We start from the raw sequence: 13,619 nt of genomic DNA on the forward strand, positions 1-13,619 counted from the left end.
TGGTTGTGCACTTTGAGTTGGGGCGTATGTGCACAAATTCCGATTTGCTCGGGGAGCATTCAAGACCACAGCGACGAGCGTATTCGTCCACAATAGCTGCCGCTTGTTGCAGGTTGGTCTCGATTTCTCCAACCGATTGTTGTGTTGCCCAGAGGGTGATGTCGTCCGCATACAGAGCGTGCTGCACACCGGCGACCTCCGCCAGCTGGGTTGGGAGCTTCATCATGGCCAGATTAAATAGTAATGGCGAGAGGACAGCTCCCTGTGGGGTCCCTCGTGTGCCAAGTTGATATGGGCCATATTCTGTGTCTTGCAGCCGGATATAGGATTGGCGATCTGTAAGGAATTGTTTGATATAATTGAAAGTATTGCGCCCACAGTCTGTTTGCGACAAGTGGGATAGGATGATCTCGTGGGTCACATTGTCGAAAGCCCCCCGCAGGTCAAGTGCGACGACTACTTGATCATTGCTGGGGTGCTCGACGGGGTCGAGAATATCCTTGTGAAGTTGCAACAGGACATCTTGTGCGGACCGGTGTGGGCGGAAACCGTACATGGTGTCTGCGAAAATGTTTTGCTGTTTTTCGAATATTTTTCGTTTTTGCGAATATTTTTCGTAAAGGTGAGGTCCGGACACGTATCGCGTGTAACGGAGTTACCTATACGAGTGGGTTGCGCGGGATCCGTGTGAAGAGTAAGGCCCAGTGTGGAAACAAGCTCCGCCAACTTGCGTCCGCGTTTCTCTTCACGTGTGTACCCCCATAAGGTGCTGGGAGCATTAAAGTCCCCAACGATTATGAGGGGATCCCGATTCGCGACCTTCAAAGCTCGGCTGAAGACATCTGCGAATGTAACATTTGGTAGCTTTGGGGGACAGTAAATGTTGAGTATGTGCAATGGGGGGTCCTGTTTGCGTAGCGGAAGGATCGTCACCATTACATAGGAGAAATTAGCGCTAAGATCCAGGTCAACCTGGGAGGCCGTGTAATTTTTATGTACGCAGAGGCAGCTCTGCGCATCCTGCTGGTACACCGTGTAACTGGCAAGGGTGGCGCCATTTCCTGGCTCCTGAAGGGCCACCACAGCAGGTAATTCTGGGAAAGTTGTAAGGAAAAGGCGTAGATCGGCTCGCTTTGTGCGTGCCTTGAATCCGCGACAGTTCCACTGTACAATTTGAATAGGGATCGAATTGCTTCGCGGATGCTTCCGATTTCTAGGGGCGCCCGCCATGATCAAGGGTAGAGTTGTGAGTTTGGAGAGAGGAGGCTTGAGAGCCAGTGGCTCCAAAGAGAGGAGCGTTCTCTATACTGGGGATGGCACAGGGGACCTCTTCTTCTTCTCCGGCGATTCGATGCCTAGACGCTTTGAACTGCCGGCCTGCGAAGCTTTTGAGCGGGCCAGCGCGCTTGGGAGCGCGGGTGAGTTGAGCGAACTGAGCGGTTATGAGGTTTGGGATAGATGCCGCAAGGTGGCTAATTTTGTTGAGTGCCGCCGTAAGTGTGGCATTGACCTGCGTTTCCAATGCGGATATTCTGTTGTTAACTTGAGTTTCGAGCGCGCTCACTCTCGCCTCGAGTGCCGTGAGGGCATGCGCAGCCTGTCCTGAAGGGGTTGCGTCGCTTTCCATTGCCTCTGCTGCGGGTGAGGCAGAGGTGTGGTTGGGGGAATTTTGGCGGGCCTCCGCTATTGCGAAGCGCTTTTGAAAATTTGCTACCTGCTCGCGGAGAGCAGATATTTCTTTTTGTTCGGCAGAGATAGTCCGTGGTTGGGATTGGGAAGGGGGAGGGAAGGGAGAAGCTGCCCTGCCCGCGCCGCTCACCTGGGAGTGTTGCTTGACAACGTTTGCCCACGTCTTGGAGCCGCCGTTCTGGGGAGGTCCGAGGGGCTTCGCTGTACCGGCTTGAGGCGGCGGTGGCGCAGCTGGAGGTTTTCCCTGGCTCCCGGTAGAGGAATTCACTGGCTGGTCCATGGCTTGGTCGGCAGCCTTGGCCTTCAGCTTGTCCGGGCGACGCTTGCCACGCCTGCGTCGGTTCCGCTTCGATTTACGCCCGCGCTCGGCATGCGGGGGCTGGATAGCGCGATATTTAGCCGTACACGCAGGGCCCCCCGTGTCATGGGCCCCGCCGCACACTGAACACTTTGGGTTGCACTGGTGAGGGGCCCGCACCCCCTCAACGAGTAGAGCCTGCTGTCCACACAGGCCACACCGGTCCAGCCTCTGGCCGGGGCAGGCGTCCACGCGGTGGCCGACCACACCGCAATGTCGGCAGGCTGGAATGGTTCGCTGGTAAGGCCTAACTTGTACAAGTTCCGAGTCGTAGTGCACGAAACGTGGCTTCTCTGTTCCGGCGAAAGTCAGTCTCGCTTTGTTGGATGTCCCAAATTTACGCACTTCCACGATGGTGCCGTAGCGCCATTGGAGCCTAGTACGGAGCGAGTCCGTAGTTTCAGAGTTACGGACGGTAATGACGCCGTAGCAGACGTCCTTGCAGTCTTGGCGCAGGTGCCCCACAAGGGGGACCCTCCCGTCGGGTCCATTAAGTTCAAATTCGCCGATGATACGGTCGGCTAGCTCAGGTTTCGCAGTCTGAACAATAATGAGGTTTTGGTGTCTTACCGGTATTATGGTAAGGTCTGTTGCGGGTTGCGTGCCCAGGAGAGCCGTGAACGCCCGGCCGTGGCCGGTCTCCTGGAAAGTCTCGTACAACGAGACGCGGGTCCGGGGCTTGATGACGACGACGTAGTCGTCTGGAGCAGGCTTGGGAATAACAGGCGGTTTCCACTTCGTGAGCAGTCGCCGACTGCGGCCCGCCGCGCGCGGGGCGGGTGACTGCTGGTTTCCGGCGTGAACGCCGGCCGCGTCTACGGACGCCGGCTTTAAGGCTTGGTCTTGCGCTCGGCGCAGCACTGCGGCGTTCAACGCGGCGCTGCGAAATCTTGCCGAATCTGGGCCTCCGGTTGCCGCTGGGTTAACCGTTGTCAGTGCATGTTTTCGGGGTCGTAGCCTCGGCAGGAGATTTGCGCAGCAGCCATACTGGCGTCAGTGGCCAGAGGCCCCGATGTGCCGGGTACCGGTTCGGCCGTTAGGCCTAGCCGCGCCACCGGCCCAATCGGGCCATGTGTTGCCCGAAAAAGGGGTTTAACCGGGCCCACCTTGGAAAAAAACTGGTGTCCAGATGTTCCCGACAGCTTTCGGTGCACGTTGGGGATGATCTTGCTAGGGTCAGGCGGAAACTTCCGCTGCTCGGGCTGAAAATCGCCGGAGCCGACGAGCAGCACGTCTGACTCCCCGTGCGAACGCGCGCGTTCCTCCGTTTTGGAGAATGCGGTAGGCTAGATATGGTACCCAGCCCTGCTCGACGTTCCGACATGACCCTCGCGAGTCGGAAATAACTGTTTTTGAATTGAAATCAGATGCAGCCAACGCAATGGCGACCTCCTCCGCGTGTGTTATGTCACGGGCTCGGAAAGTAAGGCCGTTCACTGTTTTGGATTGGTGGACGACTACGGCCGTGTACCATCGCTTGGCGCGTCGCGGGCTTCCCGCATGTGAGGTTTTTATTCTTTGGTGACTGCGGTCTTCAGCCTTTTAGAGCGAGCTCTTTGGCGTCCATTGCGCGGCGCCGCCACATGGTGTGGGCCTGCCAGCAGAACCCATCCCTGCCCCCTATCCCAAACCCCACCCGAGAGGACTGGGAGGCGACACTGTCCGGTTGCTGCACCATCGAGGCCCAAAGGGCAGCGCGCCCGGGCTGCTGCAAACGCCATTGGGGTGCCTGACTAGGCATCCCACCTAGTGGTTGTAAGGGGGTTACCCTTCAGGTCACGACCCCCAACACCTCTTCCTATGATTAAATAAATGTTTTCGCCACCACCACCGCGCCGTTGTCCGTTCGGCGTTCATTTCGTTTATTGGCGCTTGCGTTGACGTCTTACACTCCGATCATTTTAAGGAAAGGAAGCGGTCATAACTGGCTCCCTGGGTCAGTGGACGCCTGAATCAATCACACTTTTGTGTTGTTGTTGCGGCTGCAAGAGCCGTTGCCTAGCAACCGTCGCGGTGGACATCCGAGCCGCGCCGTACAGAGGGACCGTAGTGAAGAAAATGAAAATTCTATTTGAGGAAAGGAAATTACGCAGTAACTGTCTCGCATCTCTCGGTGGACACCCGTCATCCGTTTGCAGAGAAAGGGAGGAAGTGGAAGTGAAAGAAGGAACAGAAAGGGGGCCTGTAGTGAAGAAAATGATTTAGAGGAAAGGAAATTACGGAGGAGGTTGCGCCGCTGCGCGGAGGAGAGGCCACAGTTGGCACGTTTTCAGCGCAAGGACGGACACCCTGAGCATGGCAGGCTTTCGCCTTAATATCTGCGCCACCGCGCACGCTTCTCTATACTGACTCCATGCAGAAGCGTTTACGGCACCCCGCCACGTGGCCCTGGACACTGTGGGTGATGCCAGCCACATGGTGAAATCATATCCGTGCCCTATACTCACCACACCCAACGTCAACCAAGCTGATAATACCCCTAATTCACTGAATGAAAAACACCCGCCACCATCTCTGAAGCTTTCCGCACGAGACACACCCGTTTTACAGAAGGAATACCTCCGGCGCTCTTCGCTTGCTTTTATTCTATCGCGTGGATGTAAATACAATTTTCAGTTTCTTCATTATGGCCCCTCTTTCTCTTTCTTCTTTCACTCCCACTTCCTCCCTTCCTGTACAGTGCGGTTAAGGTGTCCACCGAGATTGATTGATTGATTGAAAACATCTTTATTTATTCAGTATTTTCAGAACATGTGGGTGGGCCGCCTAGTCCGGTAGTCCATTGGCTGCTGCTGCTGCGGTGGCCCTCCCCACCAGCCAGTGCTGACGGTCAGGATCATCGCTGAGCAGAATAGCCTCCCACTGCTCCTCCGAGGGGTTGGGAATGGGGTCAAGTAAGGGATTAAATTGGCATGCCCACACCATATGGTAGAGGTTAGCTACCTCTCCACAGTGTGGGCACTGCGGAGAGTATAGTGTAGGGTACCACAGGTGTAATTTAGCTGGTGTTGGGTATGTGTTGGTTTGTAGTCTCCTAAGGGTGTTCTCTTCTAACTTATTGAGGGATTTGTGTGGTGTTGGGTACTCCTTTCTGGCTGTTCTGTACGGCGCGAGATTGTCAGTATACACTGCTAAACCTATCAGGTCACGGCACCCTTCATGGTCATCAGGGGGAGACGCCCGGTATAGAAGAGCTCGGGCATGCCTGTGAGCGGCTTCGTTTCCTCCTGGTAGTTCCAGGTGACCGGGAAACCAGATGATTGAGGCTTGATTGGGTGGATGCTTAGTCAGCAATGACAACCCTGACTTATGAATTAATCCGGAATTGAAGTTGCGACAGGCGTTCTGGGAATCAGTGAGCACAACGGCGTTGGGGTTATATGCTAGAGCTAATGCAATAGCTGCCTCCTCTGCGTGAGTGGGGTTAGATGTTTTCACCGAGGCGCAGTTCACCATCGACCCTGAAGGCGTTGAGACTACAATAGTCATGACTCCATTCTGTGGTCCTGCTGCGTCCACGTAAAGGGTGTTAGTCTGCTTGTCCCATTTCTTCTGCAGGGCTTCCCCTCTTGCCTTCCTCCTCTGGATGTTATATGCGGGATGCATATTCCGCGGAATGGGGTGCACGTTGATGCGTCTTCTTACATCGCGTGGGACCTCTTCCCTTTGGTCAATTGTAAAGGGCTGATTAACATGGATCTTCTCGAGCAGTTCTCTGCCGGGTGTTGTGAGTGCGAGCCTATTGAGTTGTGAGAGCCATTGTGCTTCCCACATCTCTTTGAGGGTATTATGTATTCCTAGAGCCATGAGCTTGGCCGTTGGCGTGGAGTTCGGTAGCCCCAGTGCCGTCTTGGAGGCTTTCCTGATGAGTGTCTCCAACTTTTCAATTTCCGACCTCGAGAGGTTAAGGAATGCCGTCCCGTACATGAAGGAAAGGGACACCATCCGCTTAGTGCAAGCTTTCGTGATCTCCACCGAGAGGACAGAGAGTTACTGCGCCATTTGATTTCCTCATAAATGTGGTGAAAGGGCCACCTACGACCACATTCTGTGGAATTGCGCAGATGATCCGCCTCCGGCGGAGTTGACACAGCTCCCTTCTCCCGAGCGGTGGGAGGCCGTGCTGGGCAGCTCGGACCCCAAGATCCAAGTGCGGGCAATCGAGCGGGCCAACGAGGTCGCCGCTAGCCATGGGCTAGCGGCCATCTAGTACGTGCCTCCGCAACCTGCTCTCGACGCAATAAATGTTTTACAATCCAATCCAATCCTCAAAAAGCGTTGCGTTCAAAGGGCAAGACACCGCGCCGAACGGGTGGTGGCGTTCCGTGGACTACCTGGCAGCGCTACAATACGCTGTCGCGTTCCACTCCTAAAGGCGAAGTTTAAGTGTCATTAATTAGAAGCTAAGCACTTAGTCATTAATGAGTAATGACTAAGTTAGACCGCCGGAAACATTACCTCCACGCGATAGAATAGTTGTTGTGTTGGGTTTTATGGCACATAGGCATAAAACCCATCACAACAACTATTCTATCGCGTGGATGTAATGTTTCCGGCGGTCTAACTTAGTCATTACTGATTAATGACTAAGTGCTTAGCTGCTAATTAACGACACTTAAACTTCGCATTTAGGAGTGGAACGCGACAGCGTATTGTAGCGCTGCCAGGTAGTCCACGGAACGCCACCACCCGTTCGGCGCGATGTCTTGCCCTTTGAACGCAACGCTTTTTGAGGAAATAAAACGGCGCAGTAACTCTGTCGTCTCGGTGGACACCTTAACCGCACTGTACAGGAAGGGAGGAAGTGGGAGTGAAAGAAGAAAGAGAAAGAGGAGCCATAATGAAGAAACTGAAAATTGTATTTGAGGGAAGGAAACTGCGCAGTAACTCTCACATATCTCGGTGGACACCCGTCAAAACGCGGACACACCTGCCGACACGGCTACTAACACAAGAATGAGGCATTAAAGGCTTTCGCCTTAATATTTCCTATCTTCGCTTCCGCCACGAAGGTAGCGATGTATCAATTTTGGGAACACGGCCCTGGCATGGGATTGCACGCTAACGACGTCTACGCAGCCAGGGATAACAACCAAGCAGGCCGCCAAACACACGCATGTGTATACACGGGCCTCAGCCTCGAGCCCTTATAGCATTCATCAACGAAAACAGCCTTTCGGAGCGTGAGCTACACTGGCCGAGGTTGAGCAGTTTCGCGTGGCTCCCGGAGAGCCGTGCTGCGCATGCGCGAGGAGCAAATGACGTCACTACGCACAGCTGGCGTGCCTTGCTGCACGCGCTTGCCTTCTCTTCCTTAAAATGATCGGAGCGTAAAACGTTGACAACGCCCACGCCAAGGGGGGGCGCTAGCGTCGGTGACGGGAGCGGTCGCATACCGCGTCGGCTCCGTGACAAATCGCAATCAATTGCGATACACCAACTTTTTCCCCTGCAAGCCTGGTATTATCGTCTCCAGGAACCTCAGCGGCACCCGTCTACACCACGTTTGTTAAGGTGGGGCCAATTTTCGACCACTTTTCGGTCATTTGAAGCTTTCGTCACGCCGCGGTGGTGCTAAGCCTAACGGCGCCGGGGCCTGCGATGGCCCCGGTCGGCGATCCCTCGGCCTCGGCGGCTCCAAATCACGTCACCGGGTACGACCCACAGTCCTTGCGGATCGTAACAATGGATACAAACCAAACCGAGGGTACTACTCAAGGCGAGGATCCTCTACCAACCGAGGACGATTACCTTGAAGATATGGTCCGCGTCTGGCGCGGAAAGAAGAACGCGGCGGCGGCATCGAGGGACGCTGGTGCTGGTGCCACCCAGCAACAGGCGCCGGCTAGCTCTACGAACGCAACCTCGAACGCAACCTCGAAGCGCTCCAGGCAACTCCGGTGGCGGCCGCAGAACACGCCGCGTATCGAAAAAGACGACATCGTCGTGGTGCTGAAACCGCGAAACACGGTCGACCTCAGAGCAACTTTTGGTCCCGGACAAGCCGGCGCTGCAATCCGCAGCATCCTCGGGGACGACGCAAATGCAGGACTTGCGGTGTGGCCTGTTTGGGACCAAAACGTGCTGGTATGTGCGTTGAAATCAGTCGACGCCGCGGAGAAGCTACTCCGGGATGTTGTGCTGCGGGTTGGGGAACGCGAGCTACCGTTCCGGGGACACCCCAAACTCTCCGGTGCGTTCTGTCGCGGCGTCGTGAGTGTTTCGCCTGACGAAACGTCTGAAACCGTTAAAAGAAAACTCTGTGCGGAACCAAATGTGGTGTCTGTGCGCAAGCTGGGGGGAACCCCGGTTGCGGTGATCACCTTCGCGGGGACTAAGGTGCCACGGACGGTGTTGTACAGCTACGAACGGCTCCCTGTTCGCCTGTACAAGAAAACAGTGCCTGCATGCCACCGCTGTGGCACAGTGGGCCATCGGGCCGATGCGTGCCCGCGACCGCAGCCGGGGCGCTGCAAACGCTGCGGAGTCCAGGTTCCCGATGCCACTCCTGACGGCCCGGCGGAACATGACTGCGTTCCGAGCTGCCTCATCTGCGGAGGCGGCCACCCTACCGGAGCTCCTGGCTGTGCCGGGCGGTTCCGGAAACCCATCAAACCCAGCTCCCCATCAGGATCCAAACCGAAGACAAAGACGGGGCCCAAGCAGGCTCCTCCGCCCAAGGCCAAGAAAGCGTCAGCCGATCAGAAAACCAAGGCCAAAACCGGGCCATCGAAACCTGTCAAGTCCGCGACCCAGGCGGCGCCCCCGGTCCTCAACGCCAGGGACTTCCCGCCCTTGGCACCCGTCCAACCACAGGTGAGCAGTTGGAGTAGGGCAGTCTCCGGGCCCACTACCCGTCCCTCCCCTACCCGTCCCTCCCCTACCGAAACCGCCCTACAGCAGCAAGTAGAGGAGCTCAGGCGCCAGAACCAAATTCTAGCGCTCAAAATTCAGGAATTAGAGGCCAAACAGGCCGGGTCATCTGAACCAATGCAAGAAGCTGAGCCAGACGACGAGGATGACGGATCATCCGTAACATCTTGCCTCACTAGCGTCTCGCGGCAGAGCGGGGACACGGTAGTTGGATCAGCTGGTCGCGTCGCCGGCCTAGAGGCACTGCAGCGCCAAACCGAGCAACTGGAGGAGCAAGTGGCGGCCCTCCCGAACCAAATCATGTCAGCAGTCAGCGAGTCCTTCCAGGATATGTTCAAGGCAGCTTTAACGCAAGCACTTCCCGACCTTATGGCCCAGGTCACTGACTCGGTCCTTAAAGCCGTGCAGCCCTGGGTCAGCACCCAAATTAAGAACGCCACAAGCTGCGAATCGCATCACCTCAAACGTAAGACAGCCTTCCGTCAGGCAGCGGAGGAACATGGTTCAGGCTCGGCAGCTGGTGGGTCGGTGCGGCCCCTCACTGGGGTTGCGCCGGCTTCCGGCCAGAGCTATTCCGATCACCCTTAAATAAATACGACAAGATGGCTAGCAGATGTAATAGGAATGCTAAAAACTTTGAAAAATTCCAGATCATCCAATGGAACTGCAGGGGTTTCAGATCTTGGAAAAAGCGGTCACACCTCCAGCTTTACCTGCAGTCCCTAGGTGACATGCCGGCGCTCATTGCCCTACAGGAGCCCGGCATAGACGCTAAATTATCAGGCTACAGCACCTTTCAGGGGGGCCCCTCTACGTGCATCCTGGTGAATAAGGCTTACACCGTGGTTCAGGTCGACTTAGACTTGAGTACCGAGCAAGAATATACAATGGTCCGAGTATTGCCTCTCAGACGCCGCGACCCGTCAATACATATCCTCAACATATACTGCCCTCCGCGTAAGCCGCGCGTAACTTTCAATGAAATCTTCCTTCGCGCGATAAAATTGGCAGCCAAAGAGCCTCTAGTGATCGTTGGAGACTTCAATGCTCCCAGCCTTCATTGGGGCTACCACTTCGAACAGGCAAGAGGACGTAAGCTGGCGGAGCTCATCTCCACCCTCAGCCTCACGTTGCTCACGGATCCGGCGTATCCCACTCGAGTGGGGAATTCGGTAACCCGCGACACGTGTCCAGACCTTTCTCTCGTTAAAAATGCTAGAGCGGCTGCATGGGAGAACTTGGGAGATTCTCTAGGCAGCGATCACCTCCTTCTCCGGACTACACTCGAGGCAAAGGCAGCGCGCAAAAAATGGGGTCAGGCCAAGCTGACCGATTGGCACAAATTCCGGAATCACACTATCCCTCCCGTACTATTTTCCGGCGGCTACGCGGAATGGGCTAACCACATATACAACATTCAGAAACAACACGTCACAACACTACAAACCACCGAAGAGATCCCCGCAGTGGACACCCACCTCCTGCATTTGTGGGAGGCGCGCCGGAGCTTAACTAAACGGTGGAAAAAGCAGAAAACTAATCGCAAATTACGCGACCGCATAGCCAAACTCACAGAGCAGGCTGCAGCGTATGCTGCCGAGCTCTCAGATTCAAATTGGATAGCACGCTGCGACGCCGCAGCTCATCAGATGAGCTCGAAGGGGACGTGGCGTCTCTTTCGCAGTCTAATCGACCCCTCCCAAACGAGAGGGGAGACGCAAAAGCAGCTCCGGCGGGCTCTGCAAGGGTATCAAGGTACGACGGCGCAACTTGCGGACACTCTGTGCGACAGATATCTCTGTCGTACGGAGGACCCGCCTGGGCCTGAGTACATGTACTCTGGCAGGCCTAATGAAACACTTGATGCCCCTTTTGAGTTGCACGACCTTAAGGCGGCCTTAGCAAAAATGCGCCGGGGTACGGCTCCGGGACGGGATCACATAACAGTGAACCTGTTGGCGAACCTACCGGACTCAGCCTACCTCCATTTATTAGAATACATCAACCAGATCTGGGACGGGCGTCCACTCCCTCCCGAGTGGAAAACGTCACTTGTGACGTTTATCCCTAAAACAGGTAAGGCCGTGAATACGGACAACCTGAGGCCCATATCACTGACCTCATGTGCGGGCAAGCTTATGGAGACGATGGTTCGGGATCGCCTCTCTCCATACCTGGAGAGTAAGGGCTTCTTTGCAGTTACCATGTTCGGGTTTCGCCCCCACATGTCTGCACAGGATGTCCTTCTCCAGCTGCACAGGGATGTAATACGACCCACAACTATGCAACACAATGACAAAGCCATCCTCGCCCTTGATCTGAAAGGGGCTTTCGACAATGTGAAACACGGAAGCATCCTGGCCAACTTGAGTTCTACCGATTGTGGGGCTAGGACCTACGCGTATGTAAGAGATTTCTTGTCTAATCGCCAGGCCTTTCTTCGGATTGAGGGCGAGGAATACGGCCCTTACATGATGGGAACACGGGGTACCCCTCAGGGAGCAGTGTTATCACCGCTCCTGTTCAACATTGCTATGATGCGCCTCCCAAGCCAATTGGCCCGGGTGGAAGGCATTCAACACGCGTTATATGCAGATGATATTACAATTTGGACCACTCAGGGGAGCCTTGGAGACATGGAGGACCGCCTTCAGCAGGCTGCTTCCATAGTCGATGCGTATGCTAATGACTGTGGGCTCCAATGTGCTCCGGCGAAATCAGAGCTTCTGCATGTCAGAGCGAACCCAAAGGATAGGACAGCAATACACATCTCTCTGTCAGGAGGTCCTATTAGAGAGGTGGAGGAGCTCCGTATCCTGGGCCTTTTCATTCACCAGAGACTCAGACCGGACTCCACTATTGCGAAACTCAAGAGAGTAGGCGAACAGGTAGGGCGCATGATCCGCCGCGTTTCCAACAAGCGGGGTGGTCTGCGGGGCAGGGACGCGCTTCGGCTCGTCTATGCCTTCGTGACTAGCCGGATCCTCTACGCCGTGCCATATCTCCGCACTACTAAGCAAGACGAGGCGCGAATAGACGCCATCATCCGCAAGGCAACTAAGCGAGCCCTGGATCTCCCGGTGGCTACCTCTAATGCCAAACTCAAGGCATTGGGGGTGCTCAACTCCTACCAGGAGCTGCGGGAGGCCCACCTCGTGAACCAATACACGCGGCTCACGCAGACGGCTCCTGGGCGCCGCCTGCTAAACCGCTTACACATCCAACACGACTGCACTCCAGAGGAGGCGGAGCGTATCCCAGTACTATGGCGCCATATGCTCTGGGTCTCCCCGCTCCCCCGTAACATGGACACCGACATGCATGAAAACAGACGACAAGCGCGGGCTCGGGCTCTTGAGAGACAACACGGCTCCCGACCCGGTGTATATTATGTAGACGTAGCAGGGCCATCGCCCACGGGATTTTACTCGGCCGCTGTCGTTCACCAGGAAATGCACGTTGATGGACTCTCCTTTCGAGCCCCGAATTCAATGCGGGCCGAGGAAGTAGCGATAGCGCTTGCTGCCGCCCACGCCAATTCGAGAATAATCATCACGGACTCCCGAAAAGCATGTGAACATTACTTGGGAGGGGAGATCTCCCCCTTAGCTGCTTGTATTCTACGACGGACTGCCACTGATCGAACACCCAAACGAATCATTTGGGCTCCTGGCCACCAGGGCTTACGAGGTAATGAGGCCGCTGACGCGGCTGCCCGAGCGCTTACTCACCGGGCTCCTCATCCCAGCTCTTCTGGCTCGGAGACTAACCAGCCGCTGCTGCGATTCAGGGAAATATTAACACATTATAGCGACAACCACCGCCTTTTCCCGGCCCCTGCAAAAGGGCTGAGTAAGACGGAGGAGCGAACTTTAAGGCGCCTGCAGACAGGTACTCTACTCTGTCCTGCAATAATAAAACATTACGATCCTAACACGGATGGGCGATGCCCACACTGTGGGGAGACCTGTGATATCTTCCACATGGTGTGGGCATGTACTCAAAATCCCCACCTCCCCCCTTCCCCTACCCCTTCCAGAGAGGCATGGGAGACTGCCCTCCTCAACTGCTCCTCGCTTGAGTCCCAAAGGGCTCTGGTGAAACGGGCGAGAGACGGGGCCTCGTCGTGCGGTGTCCCGGACTAGGGACGCCGACCATGTAGCGGGGCCACTCTGTGGCTCCCAAACTCTTTTTTACAATATAAAAGTTTTCACCACCACCACCCACGCCAATGAACACAATGAATGCCGACGGCCTAGGGCTTCGTTGTGTGTGTTCACGAAAGAATGCAGGAGATTCCTTTTAGTATTTGCGGCGATTCCTTATTAATGATTCTGAGAAAAATTTGGCGGACGCTGTACCTTCACCTTTAGGAGTGGAACGCGACAGAGTGTTGCAGCGCTGCAAGGGATTAAACGGAACGCCATCACCCGTTCGGCGCGACGACCGTTAGAGAAATGGAAAATTTTCAGGAAAAAAAATGACGCATAAACACTCTCACTTCTCTTATAGTGGACACGCCAACCACGCATAATATCATTCTTTTAGCACCGCCTGATTATAGATCGCCGGTTCGACTCACTGCCGCGAGCTAGGCTCTAGCTTAACTAGTAAGTTTATGCTGCACGAAACCCTGAATGATATGGCAACATCCGGAAGATTCTGCGGCACACGGTTGGTATGATACGATTTTTTTCCG

The 13,619-nt window shown here is 55.3% G+C and overlaps 1 protein-coding gene across 2 annotated transcripts in view; it reads left to right on the forward strand.

Moving 5' to 3' along the window:
- LOC149348482 (uncharacterized) overlaps positions 1-13,619 on the forward strand; it is a 133,374-nt gene that overhangs the window by 42,524 nt on the left and 77,231 nt on the right. The window lies entirely within an intron of this gene.

Source organism: Amblyomma mixtum, chromosome 4, assembly GCF_055824585.1.
Source record: "Amblyomma mixtum isolate Tamu chromosome 4, ASM5582458v1, whole genome shotgun sequence".
NCBI lineage: Eukaryota > Metazoa > Arthropoda > Arachnida > Ixodida > Ixodidae > Amblyomma > Amblyomma mixtum.